Source organism: Rhinoderma darwinii, unplaced genomic scaffold (genome assembly GCF_050947455.1).
Source record: "Rhinoderma darwinii isolate aRhiDar2 unplaced genomic scaffold, aRhiDar2.hap1 Scaffold_442, whole genome shotgun sequence".
In the NCBI taxonomy this organism is placed as follows: domain Eukaryota; kingdom Metazoa; phylum Chordata; class Amphibia; order Anura; family Rhinodermatidae; genus Rhinoderma; species Rhinoderma darwinii.
In genome coordinates, this window is record NW_027463882.1 from 177,985 (window position 1) to 200,558 (window position 22,574).

Consider the following 22,574-nt stretch of genomic DNA (forward strand, 5'->3'; position numbering starts at 1 on the left):
AAACAGTGCTTATTATTCAATGCTGACTGTTACTAGTCAGAGGTACTTGTATGCTTGTGATTTAACCACCGATTGTCAACAAAGCTGTTTTTCAATCCAAAATGTGGTACATTATCTCTTTATATTTAGCTGTATACGCAGCCTTTGTCTCCCCCTCGTGGATGAACAACAGTGTGATCAGTGAAGTTTCTTTTTCTGCTGGGCTTCGAGAAGTCAGGGCATGGCGAGCCTTTCCCTAACCTAACCTATCCTTCCTCTCTGTCTCACAGGTGACGGCATGCAAATGTGGGGACTGCTTCATCGGCACGGCAATGCTCTGACCAGAAGCCGCCGCCCCATATGCTAATACCCTGGTTGCTGTGCATCTTGGAAGTGCTTAGACTTGAGCCTGTGTCTTATGGAATTTGGGGTGCCTGCACACCCCTGGCTCCGTACAATGAGGTGCATCCGTTTTTTGGCGCAGTTGGATCCAGACAGGTGATCTTTGGCCTGCTTCGGACCAAAAACCAGGAAAAATCCTCAGCGACTTAGTAGGGCCTCTTGTGAGGGGAGCCTGTCTGGCAGGCGCTATGCAACTCATACTTACCTGGCAGGGGAGATACCATGATCACTAAGGTGGTTCTCCCAGGGTGAGGCTCATCCATTGCACTTCGGGTGTGCTGACCCCTGCGATTTCCCCAAATGCGGGAAACTCGACTGCATAATTTGTGGTAGTGGGGGACTGCGTTCGCGCTTTCCCCTGATTTACTCTGGTGAAAAACAGTGCTTATTAATCAATGCTGACTATTACTAGTCAGAGATACTTGCTAGATCGATCGATCGAGCGAGCCAGCCATCAATTGACCTCTGGGTGGCCAAGAGGATTGGATACTCCTCTCTCCCTTATCAGCTGCCTTTGGTTTTGTGGCTTTCCTATGTGATGCTTTATCTCAATGTTAGTGCAGAGTGTAACGTAAAGTGTAGGACCTGTGCCTTTGCTGTACTATGTTGTGCTACTTTGAGCCTGTGTCAAAGATATTGATTGATTGGGCTGGTTGACGGTATACTGTATGCTTGTGATTTGACCACTGATTGTTAACAAAGCTGCTTTCAATCCAAAAAGGTGGATGCAGACAGGTGATCTTTGGCCTGCTTCGGACCAAAAACCAGGAAAAATCCTCAGCGACTTAGTAGGGCCTCTTGTGAGGGGAGCCTGTCTGGCAGGCGCTATGCAACTCATACTTACCTGGCAGGGGAGATACCATGATCACTAAGGTGGTTCTCCCAGGGTGAGGCTCATCCATTGCACTTCGGGTGTGCTGACCCCTGCGATTTCCCCAAATGCGGGAAACTCGACTGCATAATTTGTGGTAGTGGGGGACTGCGTTCGCGCTTTCCCCTGATTTACTCTGGTGAAAAACAGTGCTTATTATTCAATGCTGACTATTACTAGTCAGAGATACTTGCTAGATCGATCGATCGAGCGAGCCAGCCATCAATTGACCTCTGGGTGGCCAAGAGGATTGGATACTCCTCTCTCCCTTATCAGCTGCCTTTGGTTTTGTGGCTTTCCTATGTGATGCTTTATCTCAATGTTAGTGCAGAGTGTAACGTAAAGTGTAGGACCTGTGCCTTTGCTGTACTATGTTGTGCTACTTTGAGCCTGTGTCAAAGATATTGATTGATTGGGCTGGTTGACGGTATACTGTATGCTTGTGATTTGACCACTGATTGTTAACAAAGCTGCTTTCAATCCAAAAAGGTGGATGCAGACAGGTGATCTTTGGCCTGCTTCGGACCAAAAACCAGGAAAAATCCTCAGCGACTTAGTAGGGCCTCTTGTGAGGGGAGCCTGTCTGGCAGGCGCTATGCAACTCATACTTACCTGGCAGGGGAGATACCATGATCACTAAGGTGGTTCTCCCAGGGTGAGGCTCATCCATTGCACTTCGGGTGTGCTGACCCCTGCGATTTCCCCAAATGCGGGAAACTCGACTGCATAATTTGTGGTAGTGGGGGACTGCGTTCGCGCTTTCCCCTGATTTACTCTGGTGAAAAACAGTGCTTATTATTCAATGCTGACTATTACTAGTCAGAGATACTTGCTAGATCGATCGATCGAGCGAGCCAGCCATCAATTGACCTCTGGGTGGCCAAGAGGATTGGATACTCCTCTCTCCCTTATCAGCTGCCTTTGGTTTTGTGGCTTTCCTATGTGATGCTTTATCTCAATGTTAGTGCAGAGTGTAACGTAAAGTGTAGGACCTGTGCCTTTGCTGTACTATGTTGTGCTACTTTGAGCCTGTGTCAAAGATATTGATTGATTGGGCTGGTTGACGGTATACTGTATGCTTGTGATTTGACCACTGATTGTTAACAAAGCTGCTTTCAATCCAAAAAGGTGGATGCAGACAGGTGATCTTTGGCCTGCTTCGGACCAAAAACCAGGAAAAATCCTCAGCGACTTAGTAGGGCCTCTTGTGAGGGGAGCCTGTCTGGCAGGCGCTATGCAACTCATACTTACCTGGCAGGGGAGATACCATGATCATTAAGGTGGTTCTCCCAGGGTGAGGCTCATCCATTGCACTTTGGGTGTGCTGACCCCTGCGATTTCCCCAAATGCGGGAAACTCGACTGCATAATTTGTGGTAGTGGGGGACTGCGTTCGCGCTTTCCCCTGATTTACTCTGGTGAAAAACAGTGCTTATTATTCAATGCTGACTGTTACTAGTCAGAGGTACTTGTATGCTTGTGATTTAACCACCGATTGTCAACAAAGCTGTTTTTCAATCCAAAATGTGGTACATTATCTCTTTATATTTAGCTGTATACGCAGCCTTTGTCTCCCCCTCGTGGATGAACAACAGTGTGATCAGTGAAGTTTCTTTTTCTGCTGGGCTTCGAGAAGTCAGGGCATGGCGAGCCTTTCCCTAACCTAACCTATCCTTCCTCTCTGTCTCACAGGTGACGGCATGCAAATGTGGGGACTGCTTCATCGGCACGGCAATGCTCTGACCAGAAGCCGCCGCCCCATATGCTAATACCCTGGTTGCTGTGCATCTTGGAAGTGCTTAGACTTGAGCCTGTGTCTTATGGAATTTGGGGTGCCTGCACACCCCTGGCTCCGTACAATGAGGTGCATCCGTTTTTTGGCGCAGTTGGATCCAGACAGGTGATCTTTGGCCTGCTTCGGACCAAAAACCAGGAAAAATCCTCAGCGACTTAGTAGGGCCTCTTGTGAGGGGAGCCTGTCTGGCAGGCGCTATGCAACTCATACTTACCTGGCAGGGGAGATACCATGATCACTAAGGTGGTTCTCCCAGGGTGAGGCTCATCCATTGCACTTCGGGTGTGCTGACCCCTGCGATTTCCCCAAATGCGGGAAACTCGACTGCATAATTTGTGGTAGTGGGGGACTGCGTTCGCGCTTTCCCCTGATTTACTCTGGTGAAAAACAGTGCTTATTAATCAATGCTGACTATTACTAGTCAGAGATACTTGCTAGATCGATCGATCGAGCGAGCCAGCCATCAATTGACCTCTGGGTGGCCAAGAGGATTGGATACTCCTCTCTCCCTTATCAGCTGCCTTTGGTTTTGTGGCTTTCCTATGTGATGCTTTATCTCAATGTTAGTGCAGAGTGTAACGTAAAGTGTAGGACCTGTGCCTTTGCTGTACTATGTTGTGCTACTTTGAGCCTGTGTCAAAGATATTGATTGATTGGGCTGGTTGACGGTATACTGTATGCTTGTGATTTGACCACTGATTGTTAACAAAGCTGCTTTCAATCCAAAAAGGTGGATGCAGACAGGTGATCTTTGGCCTGCTTCGGACCAAAAACCAGGAAAAATCCTCAGCGACTTAGTAGGGCCTCTTGTGAGGGGAGCCTGTCTGGCAGGCGCTATGCAACTCATACTTACCTGGCAGGGGAGATACCATGATCACTAAGGTGGTTCTCCCAGGGTGAGGCTCATCCATTGCACTTCGGGTGTGCTGACCCCTGCGATTTCCCCAAATGCGGGAAACTCGACTGCATAATTTGTGGTAGTGGGGGACTGCGTTCGCGCTTTCCCCTGATTTACTCTGGTGAAAAACAGTGCTTATTATTCAATGCTGACTATTACTAGTCAGAGATACTTGCTAGATCGATCGATCGAGCGAGCCAGCCATCAATTGACCTCTGGGTGGCCAAGAGGATTGGATACTCCTCTCTCCCTTATCAGCTGCCTTTGGTTTTGTGGCTTTCCTATGTGATGCTTTATCTCAATGTTAGTGCAGAGTGTAACGTAAAGTGTAGGACCTGTGCCTTTGCTGTACTATGTTGTGCTACTTTGAGCCTGTGTCAAAGATATTGATTGATTGGGCTGGTTGACGGTATACTGTATGCTTGTGATTTGACCACTGATTGTTAACAAAGCTGCTTTCAATCCAAAAAGGTGGATGCAGACAGGTGATCTTTGGCCTGCTTCGGACCAAAAACCAGGAAAAATCCTCAGCGACTTAGTAGGGCCTCTTGTGAGGGGAGCCTGTCTGGCAGGCGCTATGCAACTCATACTTACCTGGCAGGGGAGATACCATGATCATTAAGGTGGTTCTCCCAGGGTGAGGCTCAGCCATTGCACTTCGGGTGTGCTGACCCCTGCGATTTCCCCAAATGCGGGAAACTCGACTGCATAATTTGTGGTAGTGGGGGACTGCGTTTGCGCTTTCCCCTGATTTACTCTGGTGAAAAACAGTGCTTATTATTCAATGCTGACTATTACTAGTCAGAGATACTTGCTAGATCGAGCGAGCCAGCCATCAATTGACCTCTGGGTGGCCAAGAGGATTGGATACTCCTCTCTCCCTTATCAGCTGCCTTTGGTTTTGTGGCTTTCCTATGTGATGCTTTATCTCAATGTTAGTGCAGAGTGTAACGTAAAGTGTAGGACCTGTGCCTTTGCTGTACTATGTTGTGCTACTTTGAGCCTGTGTCAAAGATATTGATTGATTGGGCTGGTTGACGGTATACTGTATGCTTGTGATTTGACCACTGATTGTTAACAAAGCTGCTTTCAATCCAAAAAGGTGGATGCAGACAGGTGATCTTTGGCCTGCTTCGGACCAAAAACCAGGAAAAATCCTCAGCGACTTAGTAGGGCCTCTTGTGAGGGGAGCCTGTCTGGCAGGCGCTATGCAACTCATACTTACCTGGCAGGGGAGATACCATGATCACTAAGGTGGTTCTCCCAGGGTGAGGCTCATCCATTGCACTTCGGGTGTGCTGACCCCTGCGATTTCCCCAAATGCGGGAAACTCGACTGCATAATTTGTGGTAGTGGGGGACTGCGTTCGCGCTTTCCCCTGATTTACTCTGGTGAAAAACAGTGCTTATTATTCAATGCTGACTATTACTAGTCAGAGATACTTGCTAGATCGATCGATCGAGCGAGCCAGCCATCAATTGACCTCTGGGTGGCCAAGAGGATTGGATACTCCTCTCTCCCTTATCAGCTGCCTTTGGTTTTGTGGCTTTCCTATGTGATGCTTTATCTCAATGTTAGTGCAGAGTGTAACGTAAAGTGTAGGACCTGTGCCTTTGCTGTACTATGTTGTGCTACTTTGAGCCTGTGTCAAAGATATTGATTGATTGGGCTGGTTGACGGTATACTGTATGCTTGTGATTTGACCACTGATTGTTAACAAAGCTGCTTTCAATCCAAAAAGGTGGATGCAGACAGGTGATCTTTGGCCTGCTTCGGACCAAAAACCAGGAAAAATCCTCAGCGACTTAGTAGGGCCTCTTGTGAGGGGAGCCTGTCTGGCAGGCGCTATGCAACTCATACTTACCTGGCAGGGGAGATACCATGATCACTAAGGTGGTTCTCCCAGGGTGAGGCTCATCCATTGCACTTCGGGTGTGCTGACCCCTGCGATTTCCCCAAATGCGGGAAACTCGACTGCATAATTTGTGGTAGTGGGGGACTGCGTTCGCGCTTTCCCCTGATTTACTCTGGTGAAAAACAGTGCTTATTATTCAATGCTGACTATTACTAGTCAGAGATACTTGCTAGATCGATCGATCGAGCGAGCCAGCCATCAATTGACCTCTGGGTGGCCAAGAGGATTGGATACTCCTCTCTCCCTTATCAGCTGCCTTTGGTTTTGTGGCTTTCCTATGTGATGCTTTATCTCAATGTTAGTGCAGAGTGTAACGTAAAGTGTAGGACCTGTGCCTTTGCTGTACTATGTTGTGCTACTTTGAGCCTGTGTCAAAGATATTGATTGATTGGGCTGGTTGACGGTATACTGTATGCTTGTGATTTGACCACTGATTGTTAACAAAGCTGCTTTCAATCCAAAAAGGTGGATGCAGACAGGTGATCTTTGGCCTGCTTCGGACCAAAAACCAGGAAAAATCCTCAGCGACTTAGTAGGGCCTCTTGTGAGGGGAGCCTGTCTGGCAGGCGCTATGCAACTCATACTTACCTGGCAGGGGAGATACCATGATCACTAAGGTGGTTCTCCCAGGGTGAGGCTCATCCATTGCACTTCGGGTGTGCTGACCCCTGCGATTTCCCCAAATGCGGGAAACTCGACTGCATAATTTGTGGTAGTGGGGGACTGCGTTCGCGCTTTCCCCTGATTTACTCTGGTGAAAAACAGTGCTTATTATTCAATGCTGACTATTACTAGTCAGAGATACTTGCTAGATCGATCGATCGATCGAGCGAGCCAGCCATCAATTGACCTCTGGGTGGCCAAGAGGATTGGATACTCCTCTCTCCCTTATCAGCTGCCTTTGGTTTTGTGGCTTTCCTATGTGATGCTTTATCTCAATGTTAGTGCAGAGTGTAACGTAAAGTGTAGGACCTGTGCCTTTGCTGTACTATGTTGTGCTACTTTGAGCCTGTGTCAAAGATATTGATTGATTGGGCTGGTTGACGGTATACTGTATGCTTGTGATTTGACCACTGATTGTTAACAAAGCTGCTTTCAATCCAAAAAGGTGGATGCAGACAGGTGATCTTTGGCCTGCTTCGGACCAAAAACCAGGAAAAATCCTCAGCGACTTAGTAGGGCCTCTTGTGAGGGGAGCCTGTCTGGCAGGCGCTATGCAACTCATACTTACCTGGCAGGGGAGATACCATGATCATTAAGGTGGTTCTCCCAGGGTGAGGCTCATCCATTGCACTTCGGGTGTGCTGACCCCTGCGATTTCCCCAAATGCGGGAAACTCGACTGCATAATTTGTGGTAGTGGGGGACTGCGTTCGCGCTTTCCCCTGATTTACTCTGGTGAAAAACAGTGCTTATTATTCAATGCTGACTGTTACTAGTCAGAGGTACTTGTATGCTTGTGATTTAACCACCGATTGTCAACAAAGCTGTTTTTCAATCCAAAATGTGGTACATTATCTCTTTATATTTAGCTGTATACGCAGCCTTTGTCTCCCCCTCGTGGATGAACAACAGTGTGATCAGTGAAGTTTCTTTTTCTGCTGGGCTTCGAGAAGTCAGGGCATGGCGAGCCTTTCCCTAACCTAACCTATCCTTCCTCTCTGTCTCACAGGTGACGGCATGCAAATGTGGGGACTGCTTCATCGGCACGGCAATGCTCTGACCAGAAGCCGCCGCCCCATATGCTAATACCCTGGTTGCTGTGCATCTTGGAAGTGCTTAGACTTGAGCCTGTGTCTTATGGAATTTGGGGTGCCTGCACACCCCTGGCTCCGTACAATGAGGTGCATCCGTTTTTTGGCGCAGTTGGATCCAGACAGGTGATCTTTGGCCTGCTTCGGACCAAAAACCAGGAAAAATCCTCAGCGACTTAGTAGGGCCTCTTGTGAGGGGAGCCTGTCTGGCAGGCGCTATGCAACTCATACTTACCTGGCAGGGGAGATACCATGATCACTAAGGTGGTTCTCCCAGGGTGAGGCTCATCCATTGCACTTCGGGTGTGCTGACCCCTGCGATTTCCCCAAATGCGGGAAACTCGACTGCATAATTTGTGGTAGTGGGGGACTGCGTTCGCGCTTTCCCCTGATTTACTCTGGTGAAAAACAGTGCTTATTATTCAATGCTGACTATTACTAGTCAGAGATACTTGCTAGATCGATCGATCGAGCGAGCCAGCCATCAATTGACCTCTGGGTGGCCAAGAGGATTGGATACTCCTCTCTCCCTTATCAGCTGCCTTTGGTTTTGTGGCTTTCCTATGTGATGCTTTATCTCAATGTTAGTGCAGAGTGTAACGTAAAGTGTAGGACCTGTGCCTTTGCTGTACTATGTTGTGCTACTTTGAGCCTGTGTCAAAGATATTGATTGATTGGGCTGGTTGACGGTATACTGTATGCTTGTGATTTGACCACTGATTGTTAACAAAGCTGCTTTCAATCCAAAAAGGTGGATGCAGACAGGTGATCTTTGGCCTGCTTCGGACCAAAAACCAGGAAAAATCCTCAGCGACTTAGTAGGGCCTCTTGTGAGGGGAGCCTGTCTGGCAGGCGCTATGCAACTCATACTTACCTGGCAGGGGAGATACCATGATCATTAAGGTGGTTCTCCCAGGGTGAGGCTCAGCCATTGCACTTCGGGTGTGCTGACCCCTGCGATTTCCCCAAATGCGGGAAACTCGACTGCATAATTTGTGGTAGTGGGGGACTGCGTTTGCGCTTTCCCCTGATTTACTCTGGTGAAAAACAGTGCTTATTATTCAATGCTGACTATTACTAGTCAGAGATACTTGCTAGATCGAGCGAGCCAGCCATCAATTGACCTCTGGGTGGCCAAGAGGATTGGATACTCCTCTCTCCCTTATCAGCTGCCTTTGGTTTTGTGGCTTTCCTATGTGATGCTTTATCTCAATGTTAGTGCAGAGTGTAACGTAAAGTGTAGGACCTGTGCCTTTGCTGTACTATGTTGTGCTACTTTGAGCCTGTGTCAAAGATATTGATTGATTGGGCTGGTTGACGGTATACTGTATGCTTGTGATTTGACCACTGATTGTTAACAAAGCTGCTTTCAATCCAAAAAGGTGGATGCAGACAGGTGATCTTTGGCCTGCTTCGGACCAAAAACCAGGAAAAATCCTCAGCGACTTAGTAGGGCCTCTTGTGAGGGGAGCCTGTCTGGCAGGCGCTATGCAACTCATACTTACCTGGCAGGGGAGATACCATGATCACTAAGGTGGTTCTCCCAGGGTGAGGCTCATCCATTGCACTTCGGGTGTGCTGACCCCTGCGATTTCCCCAAATGCGGGAAACTCGACTGCATAATTTGTGGTAGTGGGGGACTGCGTTCGCGCTTTCCCCTGATTTACTCTGGTGAAAAACAGTGCTTATTATTCAATGCTGACTATTACTAGTCAGAGATACTTGCTAGATCGATCGATCGATCGAGCGAGCCAGCCATCAATTGACCTCTGGGTGGCCAAGAGGATTGGATACTCCTCTCTCCCTTATCAGCTGCCTTTGGTTTTGTGGCTTTCCTATGTGATGCTTTATCTCAATGTTAGTGCAGAGTGTAACGTAAAGTGTAGGACCTGTGCCTTTGCTGTACTATGTTGTGCTACTTTGAGCCTGTGTCAAAGATATTGATTGATTGGGCTGGTTGACGGTATACTGTATGCTTGTGATTTGACCACTGATTGTTAACAAAGCTGCTTTCAATCCAAAAAGGTGGATGCAGACAGGTGATCTTTGGCCTGCTTCGGACCAAAAACCAGGAAAAATCCTCAGCGACTTAGTAGGGCCTCTTGTGAGGGGAGCCTGTCTGGCAGGCGCTATGCAACTCATACTTACCTGGCAGGGGAGATACCATGATCACTAAGGTGGTTCTCCCAGGGTGAGGCTCATCCATTGCACTTCGGGTGTGCTGACCCCTGCGATTTCCCCAAATGCGGGAAACTCGACTGCATAATTTGTGGTAGTGGGGGACTGCGTTCGCGCTTTCCCCTGATTTACTCTGGTGAAAAACAGTGCTTATTATTCAATGCTGACTATTACTAGTCAGAGATACTTGCTAGATCGATCGATCGAGCGAGCCAGCCATCAATTGACCTCTGGGTGGCCAAGAGGATTGGATACTCCTCTCTCCCTTATCAGCTGCCTTTGGTTTTGTGGCTTTCCTATGTGATGCTTTATCTCAATGTTAGTGCAGAGTGTAACGTAAAGTGTAGGACCTGTGCCTTTGCTGTACTATGTTGTGCTACTTTGAGCCTGTGTCAAAGATATTGATTGATTGGGCTGGTTGACGGTATACTGTATGCTTGTGATTTGACCACTGATTGTTAACAAAGCTGCTTTCAATCCAAAAAGGTGGATGCAGACAGGTGATCTTTGGCCTGCTTCGGACCAAAAACCAGGAAAAATCCTCAGCGACTTAGTAGGGCCTCTTGTGAGGGGAGCCTGTCTGGCAGGCGCTATGCAACTCATACTTACCTGGCAGGGGAGATACCATGATCATTAAGGTGGTTCTCCCAGGGTGAGGCTCAGCCATTGCACTTCGGGTGTGCTGACCCCTGCGATTTCCCCAAATGCGGGAAACTCGACTGCATAATTTGTGGTAGTGGGGGACTGCGTTTGCGCTTTCCCCTGATTTACTCTGGTGAAAAACAGTGCTTATTATTCAATGCTGACTATTACTAGTCAGAGATACTTGCTAGATCGAGCGAGCCAGCCATCAATTGACCTCTGGGTGGCCAAGAGGATTGGATACTCCTCTCTCCCTTATCAGCTGCCTTTGGTTTTGTGGCTTTCCTATGTGATGCTTTATCTCAATGTTAGTGCAGAGTGTAACGTAAAGTGTAGGACCTGTGCCTTTGCTGTACTATGTTGTGCTACTTTGAGCCTGTGTCAAAGATATTGATTGATTGGGCTGGTTGACGGTATACTGTATGCTTGTGATTTGACCACTGATTGTTAACAAAGCTGCTTTCAATCCAAAAAGGTGGATGCAGACAGGTGATCTTTGGCCTGCTTCGGACCAAAAACCAGGAAAAATCCTCAGCGACTTAGTAGGGCCTCTTGTGAGGGGAGCCTGTCTGGCAGGCGCTATGCAACTCATACTTACCTGGCAGGGGAGATACCATGATCACTAAGGTGGTTCTCCCAGGGTGAGGCTCATCCATTGCACTTCGGGTGTGCTGACCCCTGCGATTTCCCCAAATGCGGGAAACTCGACTGCATAATTTGTGGTAGTGGGGGACTGCGTTCGCGCTTTCCCCTGATTTACTCTGGTGAAAAACAGTGCTTATTATTCAATGCTGACTATTACTAGTCAGAGATACTTGCTAGATCGATCGATCGAGCGAGCCAGCCATCAATTGACCTCTGGGTGGCCAAGAGGATTGGATACTCCTCTCTCCCTTATCAGCTGCCTTTGGTTTTGTGGCTTTCCTATGTGATGCTTTATCTCAATGTTAGTGCAGAGTGTAACGTAAAGTGTAGGACCTGTGCCTTTGCTGTACTATGTTGTGCTACTTTGAGCCTGTGTCAAAGATATTGATTGATTGGGCTGGTTGACGGTATACTGTATGCTTGTGATTTGACCACTGATTGTTAACAAAGCTGCTTTCAATCCAAAAAGGTGGATGCAGACAGGTGATCTTTGGCCTGCTTCGGACCAAAAACCAGGAAAAATCCTCAGCGACTTAGTAGGGCCTCTTGTGAGGGGAGCCTGTCTGGCAGGCGCTATGCAACTCATACTTACCTGGCAGGGGAGATACCATGATCACTAAGGTGGTTCTCCCAGGGTGAGGCTCATCCATTGCACTTCGGGTGTGCTGACCCCTGCGATTTCCCCAAATGCGGGAAACTCGACTGCATAATTTGTGGTAGTGGGGGACTGCGTTCGCGCTTTCCCCTGATTTACTCTGGTGAAAAACAGTGCTTATTATTCAATGCTGACTATTACTAGTCAGAGATACTTGCTAGATCGATCGATCGAGCGAGCCAGCCATCAATTGACCTCTGGGTGGCCAAGAGGATTGGATACTCCTCTCTCCCTTATCAGCTGCCTTTGGTTTTGTGGCTTTCCTATGTGATGCTTTATCTCAATGTTAGTGCAGAGTGTAACGTAAAGTGTAGGACCTGTGCCTTTGCTGTACTATGTTGTGCTACTTTGAGCCTGTGTCAAAGATATTGATTGATTGGGCTGGTTGACGGTATACTGTATGCTTGTGATTTGACCACTGATTGTTAACAAAGCTGCTTTCAATCCAAAAAGGTGGATGCAGACAGGTGATCTTTGGCCTGCTTCGGACCAAAAACCAGGAAAAATCCTCAGCGACTTAGTAGGGCCTCTTGTGAGGGGAGCCTGTCTGGCAGGCGCTATGCAACTCATACTTACCTGGCAGGGGAGATACCATGATCACTAAGGTGGTTCTCCCAGGGTGAGGCTCATCCATTGCACTTCGGGTGTGCTGACCCCTGCGATTTCCCCAAATGCGGGAAACTCGACTGCATAATTTGTGGTAGTGGGGGACTGCGTTCGCGCTTTCCCCTGATTTACTCTGGTGAAAAACAGTGCTTATTATTCAATGCTGACTATTACTAGTCAGAGATACTTGCTAGATCGATCGATCGATCGAGCGAGCCAGCCATCAATTGACCTCTGGGTGGCCAAGAGGATTGGATACTCCTCTCTCCCTTATCAGCTGCCTTTGGTTTTGTGGCTTTCCTATGTGATGCTTTATCTCAATGTTAGTGCAGAGTGTAACGTAAAGTGTAGGACCTGTGCCTTTGCTGTACTATGTTGTGCTACTTTGAGCCTGTGTCAAAGATATTGATTGATTGGGCTGGTTGACGGTATACTGTATGCTTGTGATTTGACCACTGATTGTTAACAAAGCTGCTTTCAATCCAAAAAGGTGGATGCAGACAGGTGATCTTTGGCCTGCTTCGGACCAAAAACCAGGAAAAATCCTCAGCGACTTAGTAGGGCCTCTTGTGAGGGGAGCCTGTCTGGCAGGCGCTATGCAACTCATACTTACCTGGCAGGGGAGATACCATGATCATTAAGGTGGTTCTCCCAGGGTGAGGCTCATCCATTGCACTTCGGGTGTGCTGACCCCTGCGATTTCCCCAAATGCGGGAAACTCGACTGCATAATTTGTGGTAGTGGGGGACTGCGTTCGCGCTTTCCCCTGATTTACTCTGGTGAAAAACAGTGCTTATTATTCAATGCTGACTGTTACTAGTCAGAGGTACTTGTATGCTTGTGATTTAACCACCGATTGTCAACAAAGCTGTTTTTCAATCCAAAATGTGGTACATTATCTCTTTATATTTAGCTGTATACGCAGCCTTTGTCTCCCCCTCGTGGATGAACAACAGTGTGATCAGTGAAGTTTCTTTTTCTGCTGGGCTTCGAGAAGTCAGGGCATGGCGAGCCTTTCCCTAACCTAACCTATCCTTCCTCTCTGTCTCACAGGTGACGGCATGCAAATGTGGGGACTGCTTCATCGGCACGGCAATGCTCTGACCAGAAGCCGCCGCCCCATATGCTAATACCCTGGTTGCTGTGCATCTTGGAAGTGCTTAGACTTGAGCCTGTGTCTTATGGAATTTGGGGTGCCTGCACACCCCTGGCTCCGTACAATGAGGTGCATCCGTTTTTTGGCGCAGTTGGATCCAGACAGGTGATCTTTGGCCTGCTTCGGACCAAAAACCAGGAAAAATCCTCAGCGACTTAGTAGGGCCTCTTGTGAGGGGAGCCTGTCTGGCAGGCGCTATGCAACTCATACTTACCTGGCAGGGGAGATACCATGATCACTAAGGTGGTTCTCCCAGGGTGAGGCTCATCCATTGCACTTCGGGTGTGCTGACCCCTGCGATTTCCCCAAATGCGGGAAACTCGACTGCATAATTTGTGGTAGTGGGGGACTGCGTTCGCGCTTTCCCCTGATTTACTCTGGTGAAAAACAGTGCTTATTATTCAATGCTGACTATTACTAGTCAGAGATACTTGCTAGATCGATCGATCGAGCGAGCCAGCCATCAATTGACCTCTGGGTGGCCAAGAGGATTGGATACTCCTCTCTCCCTTATCAGCTGCCTTTGGTTTTGTGGCTTTCCTATGTGATGCTTTATCTCAATGTTAGTGCAGAGTGTAACGTAAAGTGTAGGACCTGTGCCTTTGCTGTACTATGTTGTGCTACTTTGAGCCTGTGTCAAAGATATTGATTGATTGGGCTGGTTGACGGTATACTGTATGCTTGTGATTTGACCACTGATTGTTAACAAAGCTGCTTTCAATCCAAAAAGGTGGATGCAGACAGGTGATCTTTGGCCTGCTTCGGACCAAAAACCAGGAAAAATCCTCAGCGACTTAGTAGGGCCTCTTGTGAGGGGAGCCTGTCTGGCAGGCGCTATGCAACTCATACTTACCTGGCAGGGGAGATACCATGATCATTAAGGTGGTTCTCCCAGGGTGAGGCTCAGCCATTGCACTTCGGGTGTGCTGACCCCTGCGATTTCCCCAAATGCGGGAAACTCGACTGCATAATTTGTGGTAGTGGGGGACTGCGTTTGCGCTTTCCCCTGATTTACTCTGGTGAAAAACAGTGCTTATTATTCAATGCTGACTATTACTAGTCAGAGATACTTGCTAGATCGAGCGAGCCAGCCATCAATTGACCTCTGGGTGGCCAAGAGGATTGGATACTCCTCTCTCCCTTATCAGCTGCCTTTGGTTTTGTGGCTTTCCTATGTGATGCTTTATCTCAATGTTAGTGCAGAGTGTAACGTAAAGTGTAGGACCTGTGCCTTTGCTGTACTATGTTGTGCTACTTTGAGCCTGTGTCAAAGATATTGATTGATTGGGCTGGTTGACGGTATACTGTATGCTTGTGATTTGACCACTGATTGTTAACAAAGCTGCTTTCAATCCAAAAAGGTGGATGCAGACAGGTGATCTTTGGCCTGCTTCGGACCAAAAACCAGGAAAAATCCTCAGCGACTTAGTAGGGCCTCTTGTGAGGGGAGCCTGTCTGGCAGGCGCTATGCAACTCATACTTACCTGGCAGGGGAGATACCATGATCACTAAGGTGGTTCTCCCAGGGTGAGGCTCATCCATTGCACTTCGGGTGTGCTGACCCCTGCGATTTCCCCAAATGCGGGAAACTCGACTGCATAATTTGTGGTAGTGGGGGACTGCGTTCGCGCTTTCCCCTGATTTACTCTGGTGAAAAACAGTGCTTATTATTCAATGCTGACTATTACTAGTCAGAGATACTTGCTAGATCGATCGATCGATCGAGCGAGCCAGCCATCAATTGACCTCTGGGTGGCCAAGAGGATTGGATACTCCTCTCTCCCTTATCAGCTGCCTTTGGTTTTGTGGCTTTCCTATGTGATGCTTTATCTCAATGTTAGTGCAGAGTGTAACGTAAAGTGTAGGACCTGTGCCTTTGCTGTACTATGTTGTGCTACTTTGAGCCTGTGTCAAAGATATTGATTGATTGGGCTGGTTGACGGTATACTGTATGCTTGTGATTTGACCACTGATTGTTAACAAAGCTGCTTTCAATCCAAAAAGGTGGATGCAGACAGGTGATCTTTGGCCTGCTTCGGACCAAAAACCAGGAAAAATCCTCAGCGACTTAGTAGGGCCTCTTGTGAGGGGAGCCTGTCTGGCAGGCGCTATGCAACTCATACTTACCTGGCAGGGGAGATACCATGATCACTAAGGTGGTTCTCCCAGGGTGAGGCTCATCCATTGCACTTCGGGTGTGCTGACCCCTGCGATTTCCCCAAATGCGGGAAACTCGACTGCATAATTTGTGGTAGTGGGGGACTGCGTTCGCGCTTTCCCCTGATTTACTCTGGTGAAAAACAGTGCTTATTATTCAATGCTGACTGTTACTAGTCAGAGGTACTTGTATGCTTGTGATTTAACCACCGATTGTCAACAAAGCTGTTTTTCAATCCAAAATGTGGTACATTATCTCTTTATATTTAGCTGTATACGCAGCCTTTGTCTCCCCCTCGTGGATGAACAACAGTGTGATCAGTGAAGTTTCTTTTTCTGCTGGGCTTCGAGAAGTCAGGGCATGGCGAGCCTTTCCCTAACCTAACCTATCCTTCCTCTCTGTCTCACAGGTGACGGCATGCAAATGTGGGGACTGCTTCATCGGCACGGCAATGCTCTGACCAGAAGCCGCCGCCCCATATGCTAATACCCTGGTTGCTGTGCATCTTGGAAGTGCTTAGACTTGAGCCTGTGTCTTATGGAATTTGGGGTGCCTGCACACCCCTGGCTCCGTACAATGAGGTGCATCCGTTTTTTGGCGCAGTTGGATCCAGACAGGTGATCTTTGGCCTGCTTCGGACCAAAAACCAGGAAAAATCCTCAGCGACTTAGTAGGGCCTCTTGTGAGGGGAGCCTGTCTGGCAGGCGCTATGCAACTCATACTTACCTGGCAGGGGAGATACCATGATCACTAAGGTGGTTCTCCCAGGGTGAGGCTCATCCATTGCACTTCGGGTGTGCTGACCCCTGCGATTTCCCCAAATGCGGGAAACTCGACTGCATAATTTGTGGTAGTGGGGGACTGCGTTCGCGCTTTCCCCTGATTTACTCTGGTGAAAAACAGTGCTTATTAATCAATGCTGACTATTACTAGTCAGAGATACTTGCTAGATCGATCGATCGAGCGAGCCAGCCATCAATTGACCTCTGGGTGGCCAAGAGGATTGGATACTCCTCTCTCCCTTATCAGCTGCCTTTGGTTTTGTGGCTTTCCTATGTGATGCTTTATCTCAATGTTAGTGCAGAGTGTAACGTAAAGTGTAGGACCTGTGCCTTTGCTGTACTATGTTGTGCTACTTTGAGCCTGTGTCAAAGATATTGATTGATTGGGCTGGTTGACGGTATACTGTATGCTTGTGATTTGACCACTGATTGTTAACAAAGCTGCTTTCAATCCAAAAAGGTGGATGCAGACAGGTGATCTTTGGCCTGCTTCGGACCAAAAACCAGGAAAAATCCTCAGCGACTTAGTAGGGCCTCTTGTGAGGGGAGCCTGTCTGGCAGGCGCTATGCAACTCATACTTACCTGGCAGGGGAGATACCATGATCACTAAGGTGGTTCTCCCAGGGTGAGGCTCATCCATTGCACTTCGGGTGTGCTGACCCCTGCGATTTCCCCAAATGCGGGAAACTCGACTGCATAATTTGTGGTAGTGGGGGACTGCGTTCGCGCTTTCCCCTGATTTACTCTGGTGAAAAACAGTGCTTATTATTCAATGCTGACTATTACTAGTCAGAGATACTTGCTAGATCGATCGATCGAGCGAGCCAGCCATCAATTGACCTCTGGGTGGCCAAGAGGATTGGATACTCCTCTCTCCCTTATCAGCTGCCTTTGGTTTTGTGGCTTTCCTATGTGATGCTTTATCTCAATGTTAGTGCAGAGTGTAACGTAAAGTGTAGGACCTGTGCCTTTGCTGTACTATGTTGTGCTACTTTGAGCCTGTGTCAAAGATATTGATTGATTGGGCTGGTTGACGGTATACTGTATGCTTGTGATTTGACCACTGATTGTTAACAAAGCTGCTTTCAATCCAAAAAGGTGGATGCAGACAGGTGATCTTTGGCCTGCTTCGGACCAAAAACCAGGAAAAATCCTCAGCGACTTAGTAGGGCCTCTTGTGAGGGGAGCCTGTCTGGCAGGCGCTATGCAACTCATACTTACCTGGCAGGGGAGATACCATGATCATTAAGGTGGTTCTCCCAGGGTGAGGCTCAGCCATTGCACTTCGGGTGTGCTGACCCCTGCGATTTCCCCAAATGCGGGAAACTCGACTGCATAATTTGTGGTAGTGGGGGACTGCGTTCGCGCTTTCCCCTGATTTACTCTGGTGAAAAACAGTGCTTATTAATCAATGCTGACTATTACTAGTCAGAGATACTTGCTAGATCAATCGATCGAGCGAGCCAGCCATCAATTGACCTCTGGGTGGCCAAGAGGATTGGATACTCCTCTCTCCCTTATCAGCTGCCTTTGGTTTTGTGGCTTTCCTATGTGATGCTTTATCTCAATGTTAGTGCAGAGTGTAACGTAAAGTGTAGGACCTGTGCCTTTGCTGTACTATGTTGTGCTACTTTGAGCCTGTGTCAAAGATATTGATTGATTGGGCTGGTTGACGGTATACTGTATGCTTGTGATTTGACCACTGATTGTTAACAAAGCTGCTTTCAATCCAAAAAGGTGGATGCAGACAGGTGATCTTTGGCCTGCTTCGGACCAAAAACCAGGAAAAATCCTCAGCGACTTAGTAGGGCCTCTTGTGAGGGGAGCCTGTCTGGCAGGCGCTATGCAACTCATACTTACCTGGCAGGGGAGATACCATGATCACTAAGGTGGTTCTCCCAGGGTGAGGCTCATCCATTGCACTTCGGGTGTGCTGACCCCTGCGATTTCCCCAAATGCGGGAAACTCGACTGCATAATTTGTGGTAGTGGGGGACTGCGTTCGCGCTTTCCCCTGATTTACTCTGGTGAAAAACAGTGCTTATTATTCAATGCTGACTATTACTAGTCAGAGATACTTGCTAGATCGATCGATCGAGCGAGCCAGCCATCAATTGACCTCTGGGTGGCCAAGAGGATTGGATACTCCTCTCTCCCTTATCAGCTGCCTTTGGTTTTGTGGCTTTCCTATGTGATGCTTTATCTCAATGTTAGTGCAGAGTGTAACGTAAAGTGTAGGACCTGTGCCTTTGCTGTACTATGTTGTGCTACTTTGAGCCTGTGTCAAAGATATTGATTGATTGGGCTGGTTGACGGTATACTGTATGCTTGTGATTTGACCACTGATTGTTAACAAAGCTGCTTTCAATCCAAAAAGGTGGATGCAGACAGGTGATCTTTGGCCTGCTTCGGACCAAAAACCAGGAAAAATCCTCAGCGACTTAGTAGGGCCTCTTGTGAGGGGAGCCTGTCTGGCAGGCGCTATGCAACTCATACTTACCTGGCAGGGGAGATACCATGATCACTAAGGTGGTTCTCCCAGGGTGAGGCTCATCCATTGCACTTCGGGTGTGCTGACCCCTGCGATTTCCCCAAATGCGGGAAACTCGACTGCATAATTTGTGGTAGTGGGGGACTGCGTTCGCGCTTTCCCCTGATTTACTCTGGTGAAAAACAGTGCTTATTATTCAATGCTGACTATTACTAGTCAGAGATACTTGCTAGATCGATCGATCGAGCGAGCCAGCCATCAATTGACCTCTGGGTGGCCAAGAGGATTGGATACTCCTCTCTCCCTTATCAGCTGCCTTTGGTTTTGTGGCTTTCCTATGTGATGCTTTATCTCAATGTTAGTGCAGAGTGTAACGTAAAGTGTAGGACCTGTGCCTTTGCTGTACTATGTTGTGCTACTTTGAGCCTGTGTCAAAGATATTGATTGATTGGGCTGGTTGACGGTATACTGTATGCTTGTGATTTGACCACTGATTGTTAACAAAGCTGCTTTCAATCCAAAAAGGTGGATGCAGACAGGTGATCTTTGGCCTGCTTCGGACCAAAAACCAGGAAAAATCCTCAGCGACTTAGTAGGGCCTCTTGTGAGGGGAGCCTGTCTGGCAGGCGCTATGCAACTCATACTTACCTGGCAGGGGAGATACCATGATCACTAAGGTGGTTCTCCCAGGGTGAGGCTCATCCATTGCACTTCGGGTGTGCTGACCCCTGCGATTTCCCCAAATGCGGGAAACTCGACTGCATAATTTGTGGTAGTGGGGGACTGCGTTCGCGCTTTCCCCTGATTTACTCTGGTGAAAAACAGTGCTTATTATTCAATGCTGACTATTACTAGTCAGAGATACTTGCTAGATCGATCGATCGAGCGAGCCAGCCATCAATTGACCTCTGGGTGGCCAAGAGGATTGGATACTCCTCTCTCCCTTATCAGCTGCCTTTGGTTTTGTGGCTTTCCTATGTGATGCTTTATCTCAATGTTAGTGCAGAGTGTAACGTAAAGTGTAGGACCTGTGCCTTTGCTGTACTATGTTGTGCTACTTTGAGCCTGTGTCAAAGATATTGATTGATTGGGCTGGTTGACGGTATACTGTATGCTTGTGATTTGACCACTGATTGTTAACAAAGCTGCTTTCAATCCAAAAAGGTGGATGCAGACAGGTGATCTTTGGCCTGCTTCGGACCAAAAACCAGGAAAAATCCTCAGCGACTTAGTAGGGCCTCTTGTGAGGGGAGCCTGTCTGGCAGGCGCTATGCAACTCATACTTACCTGGCAGGGGAGATACCATGATCATTAAGGTGGTTCTCCCAGGGTGAGGCTCAGCCATTGCACTTCGGGTGTGCTGACCCCTGCGATTTCCCCAAATGCGGGAAACTCGACTGCATAATTTGTGGTAGTGGGGGACTGCGTTCGCGCTTTCCCCTGATTTACTCTGGTGAAAAACAGTGCTTATTAATCAATGCTGACTATTACTAGTCAGAGATACTTGCTAGATCGATCGATCGAGCGAGCCAGCCATCAATTGACCTCTGGGTGGCCAAGAGGATTGGATACTCCTCTCTCCCTTATCAGCTGCCTTTGGTTTTGTGGCTTTCCTATGTGATGCTTTATCTCAATGTTAGTGCAGAGTGTAACGTAAAGTGTAGGACCTGTGCCTTTGCTGTACTATGTTGTGCTACTTTGAGCCTGTGTCAAAGATATTGATTGATTGGGCTGGTTGACGGTATACTGTATGCTTGTGATTTGACCACTGATTGTTAACAAAGCTGCTTTCAATCCAAAAAGGTGGATGCAGACAGGTGATCTTTGGCCTGCTTCGGACCAAAAACCAGGAAAAATCCTCAGCGACTTAGTAGGGCCTCTTGTGAGGGGAGCCTGTCTGGCAGGCGCTATGCAACTCATACTTACCTGGCAGGGGAGATACCATGATCACTAAGGTGGTTCTCCCAGGGTGAGGCTCATCCATTGCACTTCGGGTGTGCTGACCCCTGCGATTTCCCCAAATGCGGGAAACTCGACTGCATAATTTGTGGTAGTGGGGGACTGCGTTCGCGCTTTCCCCTGATTTACTCTGGTGAAAAACAGTGCTTATTATTCAATGCTGACTATTACTAGTCAGAGATACTTGCTAGATCGATCGATCGAGCGAGCCAGCCATCAATTGACCTCTGGGTGGCCAAGAGGATTGGATACTCCTCTCTCCCTTATCAGCTGCCTTTGGTTTTGTGGCTTTCCTATGTGATGCTTTATCTCAATGTTAGTGCAGAGTGTAACGTAAAGTGTAGGACCTGTGCCTTTGCTGTACTATGTTGTGCTACTTTGAGCCTGTGTCAAAGATATTGATTGATTGGGCTGGTTGACGGTATACTGTATGCTTGTGATTTGACCACTGATTGTTAACAAAGCTGCTTTCAATCCAAAAAGGTGGATGCAGACAGGTGATCTTTGGCCTGCTTCGGACCAAAAACCAGGAAAAATCCTCAGCGACTTAGTAGGGCCTCTTGTGAGGGGAGCCTGTCTGGCAGGCGCTATGCAACTCATACTTACCTGGCAGGGGAGATACCATGATCATTAAGGTGGTTCTCCCAGGGTGAGGCTCAGCCATTGCACTTCGGGTGTGCTGACCCCTGCGATTTCCCCAAATGCGGGAAACTCGACTGCATAATTTGTGGTAGTGGGGGACTGCGTTTGCGCTTTCCCCTGATTTACTCTGGTGAAAAACAGTGCTTATTATTCAATGCTGACTATTACTAGTCAGAGATACTTGCTAGATCGAGCGAGCCAGCCATCAATTGACCTCTGGGTGGCCAAGAGGATTGGATACTCCTCTCTCCCTTATCAGCTGCCTTTGGTTTTGTGGCTTTCCTATGTGATGCTTTATCTCAATGTTAGTGCAGAGTGTAACGTAAAGTGTAGGACCTGTGCCTTTGCTGTACTATGTTGTGCTACTTTGAGCCTGTGTCAAAGATATTGATTGATTGGGCTGGTTGACGGTATACTGTATGCTTGTGATTTGACCACTGATTGTTAACAAAGCTGCTTTCAATCCAAAAAGGTGGATGCAGACAGGTGATCTTTGGCCTGCTTCGGACCAAAAACCAGGAAAAATCCTCAGCGACTTAGTAGGGCCTCTTGTGAGGGGAGCCTGTCTGGCAGGCGCTATGCAACTCATACTTACCTGGCAGGGGAGATACCATGATCACTAAGGTGGTTCTCCCAGGGTGAGGCTCATCCATTGCACTTCGGGTGTGCTGACCCCTGCGATTTCCCCAAATGCGGGAAACTCGACTGCATAATTTGTGGTAGTGGGGGACTGCGTTCGCGCTTTCCCCTGATTTACTCTGGTGAAAAACAGTGCTTATTATTCAATGCTGACTATTACTAGTCAGAGATACTTGCTAGATCGATCGATCGAGCGAGCCAGCCATCAATTGACCTCTGGGTGGCCAAGAGGATTGGATACTCCTCTCTCCCTTATCAGCTGCCTTTGGTTTTGTGGCTTTCCTATGTGATGCTTTATCTCAATGTTAGTGCAGAGTGTAACGTAAAGTGTAGGACCTGTGCCTTTGCTGTACTATGTTGTGCTACTTTGAGCCTGTGTCAAAGATATTGATTGATTGGGCTGGTTGAC

General features: G+C 48.0%; 34 non-coding genes across 34 annotated transcripts; all 34 read left to right on the forward strand.

Moving 5' to 3' along the window:
* Positions 1–578: 578 nt before the first annotated feature.
* Positions 579–742, forward strand: LOC142714447 (U1 spliceosomal RNA). The gene has a single exon (XR_012870615.1). It is a non-coding gene; the product is annotated as a U1 spliceosomal RNA (small nuclear RNA).
* A 475-nt stretch (positions 743–1,217) lies between these two features.
* On the forward strand, positions 1,218–1,381 carry LOC142714448 (U1 spliceosomal RNA). Its single transcript, XR_012870616.1, has one exon. It is a non-coding gene; the product is annotated as a U1 spliceosomal RNA (small nuclear RNA).
* A 475-nt stretch (positions 1,382–1,856) lies between these two features.
* LOC142714449 (U1 spliceosomal RNA) lies at positions 1,857–2,020 on the forward strand. Its single transcript, XR_012870617.1, has one exon. It is a non-coding gene; the product is annotated as a U1 spliceosomal RNA (small nuclear RNA).
* A 475-nt stretch (positions 2,021–2,495) lies between these two features.
* Positions 2,496–2,659, forward strand: LOC142714637 (U1 spliceosomal RNA). The gene has a single exon (XR_012870785.1). It is a non-coding gene; the product is annotated as a U1 spliceosomal RNA (small nuclear RNA).
* A 593-nt stretch (positions 2,660–3,252) lies between these two features.
* On the forward strand, positions 3,253–3,416 carry LOC142714450 (U1 spliceosomal RNA). Its single transcript, XR_012870618.1, has one exon. It is a non-coding gene; the product is annotated as a U1 spliceosomal RNA (small nuclear RNA).
* Positions 3,417–3,891: 475 nt separating this feature from the next.
* Positions 3,892–4,055, forward strand: LOC142714452 (U1 spliceosomal RNA). The gene has a single exon (XR_012870620.1). It is a non-coding gene; the product is annotated as a U1 spliceosomal RNA (small nuclear RNA).
* Positions 4,056–4,530: 475 nt separating this feature from the next.
* On the forward strand, positions 4,531–4,694 carry LOC142714593 (U1 spliceosomal RNA). Its single transcript, XR_012870749.1, has one exon. It is a non-coding gene; the product is annotated as a U1 spliceosomal RNA (small nuclear RNA).
* A 467-nt stretch (positions 4,695–5,161) lies between these two features.
* Positions 5,162–5,325, forward strand: LOC142714453 (U1 spliceosomal RNA). Its single transcript, XR_012870621.1, has one exon. It is a non-coding gene; the product is annotated as a U1 spliceosomal RNA (small nuclear RNA).
* A 475-nt stretch (positions 5,326–5,800) lies between these two features.
* LOC142714454 (U1 spliceosomal RNA) lies at positions 5,801–5,964 on the forward strand. Its single transcript, XR_012870622.1, has one exon. It is a non-coding gene; the product is annotated as a U1 spliceosomal RNA (small nuclear RNA).
* A 475-nt stretch (positions 5,965–6,439) lies between these two features.
* Positions 6,440–6,603, forward strand: LOC142714455 (U1 spliceosomal RNA). Its single transcript, XR_012870623.1, has one exon. It is a non-coding gene; the product is annotated as a U1 spliceosomal RNA (small nuclear RNA).
* A 479-nt stretch (positions 6,604–7,082) lies between these two features.
* Positions 7,083–7,246, forward strand: LOC142714580 (U1 spliceosomal RNA). The gene has a single exon (XR_012870737.1). It is a non-coding gene; the product is annotated as a U1 spliceosomal RNA (small nuclear RNA).
* A 593-nt stretch (positions 7,247–7,839) lies between these two features.
* LOC142714456 (U1 spliceosomal RNA) lies at positions 7,840–8,003 on the forward strand. The gene has a single exon (XR_012870624.1). It is a non-coding gene; the product is annotated as a U1 spliceosomal RNA (small nuclear RNA).
* Positions 8,004–8,478: 475 nt separating this feature from the next.
* Positions 8,479–8,642, forward strand: LOC142714594 (U1 spliceosomal RNA). The gene has a single exon (XR_012870750.1). It is a non-coding gene; the product is annotated as a U1 spliceosomal RNA (small nuclear RNA).
* Positions 8,643–9,109: 467 nt separating this feature from the next.
* Positions 9,110–9,273, forward strand: LOC142714458 (U1 spliceosomal RNA). The gene has a single exon (XR_012870626.1). It is a non-coding gene; the product is annotated as a U1 spliceosomal RNA (small nuclear RNA).
* Positions 9,274–9,752: 479 nt separating this feature from the next.
* Positions 9,753–9,916, forward strand: LOC142714459 (U1 spliceosomal RNA). The gene has a single exon (XR_012870627.1). It is a non-coding gene; the product is annotated as a U1 spliceosomal RNA (small nuclear RNA).
* A 475-nt stretch (positions 9,917–10,391) lies between these two features.
* Positions 10,392–10,555, forward strand: LOC142714596 (U1 spliceosomal RNA). The gene has a single exon (XR_012870751.1). It is a non-coding gene; the product is annotated as a U1 spliceosomal RNA (small nuclear RNA).
* A 467-nt stretch (positions 10,556–11,022) lies between these two features.
* LOC142714460 (U1 spliceosomal RNA) lies at positions 11,023–11,186 on the forward strand. Its single transcript, XR_012870628.1, has one exon. It is a non-coding gene; the product is annotated as a U1 spliceosomal RNA (small nuclear RNA).
* Positions 11,187–11,661: 475 nt separating this feature from the next.
* On the forward strand, positions 11,662–11,825 carry LOC142714461 (U1 spliceosomal RNA). Its single transcript, XR_012870629.1, has one exon. It is a non-coding gene; the product is annotated as a U1 spliceosomal RNA (small nuclear RNA).
* A 475-nt stretch (positions 11,826–12,300) lies between these two features.
* On the forward strand, positions 12,301–12,464 carry LOC142714463 (U1 spliceosomal RNA). The gene has a single exon (XR_012870630.1). It is a non-coding gene; the product is annotated as a U1 spliceosomal RNA (small nuclear RNA).
* A 479-nt stretch (positions 12,465–12,943) lies between these two features.
* LOC142714592 (U1 spliceosomal RNA) lies at positions 12,944–13,107 on the forward strand. Its single transcript, XR_012870748.1, has one exon. It is a non-coding gene; the product is annotated as a U1 spliceosomal RNA (small nuclear RNA).
* A 593-nt stretch (positions 13,108–13,700) lies between these two features.
* LOC142714464 (U1 spliceosomal RNA) lies at positions 13,701–13,864 on the forward strand. Its single transcript, XR_012870631.1, has one exon. It is a non-coding gene; the product is annotated as a U1 spliceosomal RNA (small nuclear RNA).
* Positions 13,865–14,339: 475 nt separating this feature from the next.
* LOC142714597 (U1 spliceosomal RNA) lies at positions 14,340–14,503 on the forward strand. The gene has a single exon (XR_012870752.1). It is a non-coding gene; the product is annotated as a U1 spliceosomal RNA (small nuclear RNA).
* A 467-nt stretch (positions 14,504–14,970) lies between these two features.
* LOC142714465 (U1 spliceosomal RNA) lies at positions 14,971–15,134 on the forward strand. The gene has a single exon (XR_012870632.1). It is a non-coding gene; the product is annotated as a U1 spliceosomal RNA (small nuclear RNA).
* Positions 15,135–15,613: 479 nt separating this feature from the next.
* On the forward strand, positions 15,614–15,777 carry LOC142714466 (U1 spliceosomal RNA). The gene has a single exon (XR_012870633.1). It is a non-coding gene; the product is annotated as a U1 spliceosomal RNA (small nuclear RNA).
* A 593-nt stretch (positions 15,778–16,370) lies between these two features.
* Positions 16,371–16,534, forward strand: LOC142714467 (U1 spliceosomal RNA). Its single transcript, XR_012870634.1, has one exon. It is a non-coding gene; the product is annotated as a U1 spliceosomal RNA (small nuclear RNA).
* A 475-nt stretch (positions 16,535–17,009) lies between these two features.
* On the forward strand, positions 17,010–17,173 carry LOC142714468 (U1 spliceosomal RNA). Its single transcript, XR_012870635.1, has one exon. It is a non-coding gene; the product is annotated as a U1 spliceosomal RNA (small nuclear RNA).
* Positions 17,174–17,648: 475 nt separating this feature from the next.
* LOC142714541 (U1 spliceosomal RNA) lies at positions 17,649–17,812 on the forward strand. Its single transcript, XR_012870700.1, has one exon. It is a non-coding gene; the product is annotated as a U1 spliceosomal RNA (small nuclear RNA).
* Positions 17,813–18,287: 475 nt separating this feature from the next.
* LOC142714470 (U1 spliceosomal RNA) lies at positions 18,288–18,451 on the forward strand. Its single transcript, XR_012870637.1, has one exon. It is a non-coding gene; the product is annotated as a U1 spliceosomal RNA (small nuclear RNA).
* Positions 18,452–18,926: 475 nt separating this feature from the next.
* On the forward strand, positions 18,927–19,090 carry LOC142714471 (U1 spliceosomal RNA). Its single transcript, XR_012870638.1, has one exon. It is a non-coding gene; the product is annotated as a U1 spliceosomal RNA (small nuclear RNA).
* A 475-nt stretch (positions 19,091–19,565) lies between these two features.
* Positions 19,566–19,729, forward strand: LOC142714472 (U1 spliceosomal RNA). Its single transcript, XR_012870639.1, has one exon. It is a non-coding gene; the product is annotated as a U1 spliceosomal RNA (small nuclear RNA).
* Positions 19,730–20,204: 475 nt separating this feature from the next.
* Positions 20,205–20,368, forward strand: LOC142714542 (U1 spliceosomal RNA). Its single transcript, XR_012870701.1, has one exon. It is a non-coding gene; the product is annotated as a U1 spliceosomal RNA (small nuclear RNA).
* Positions 20,369–20,843: 475 nt separating this feature from the next.
* LOC142714474 (U1 spliceosomal RNA) lies at positions 20,844–21,007 on the forward strand. Its single transcript, XR_012870640.1, has one exon. It is a non-coding gene; the product is annotated as a U1 spliceosomal RNA (small nuclear RNA).
* Positions 21,008–21,482: 475 nt separating this feature from the next.
* LOC142714598 (U1 spliceosomal RNA) lies at positions 21,483–21,646 on the forward strand. Its single transcript, XR_012870753.1, has one exon. It is a non-coding gene; the product is annotated as a U1 spliceosomal RNA (small nuclear RNA).
* A 467-nt stretch (positions 21,647–22,113) lies between these two features.
* LOC142714475 (U1 spliceosomal RNA) lies at positions 22,114–22,277 on the forward strand. Its single transcript, XR_012870641.1, has one exon. It is a non-coding gene; the product is annotated as a U1 spliceosomal RNA (small nuclear RNA).
* Positions 22,278–22,574: the final 297 nt, after the last annotated feature.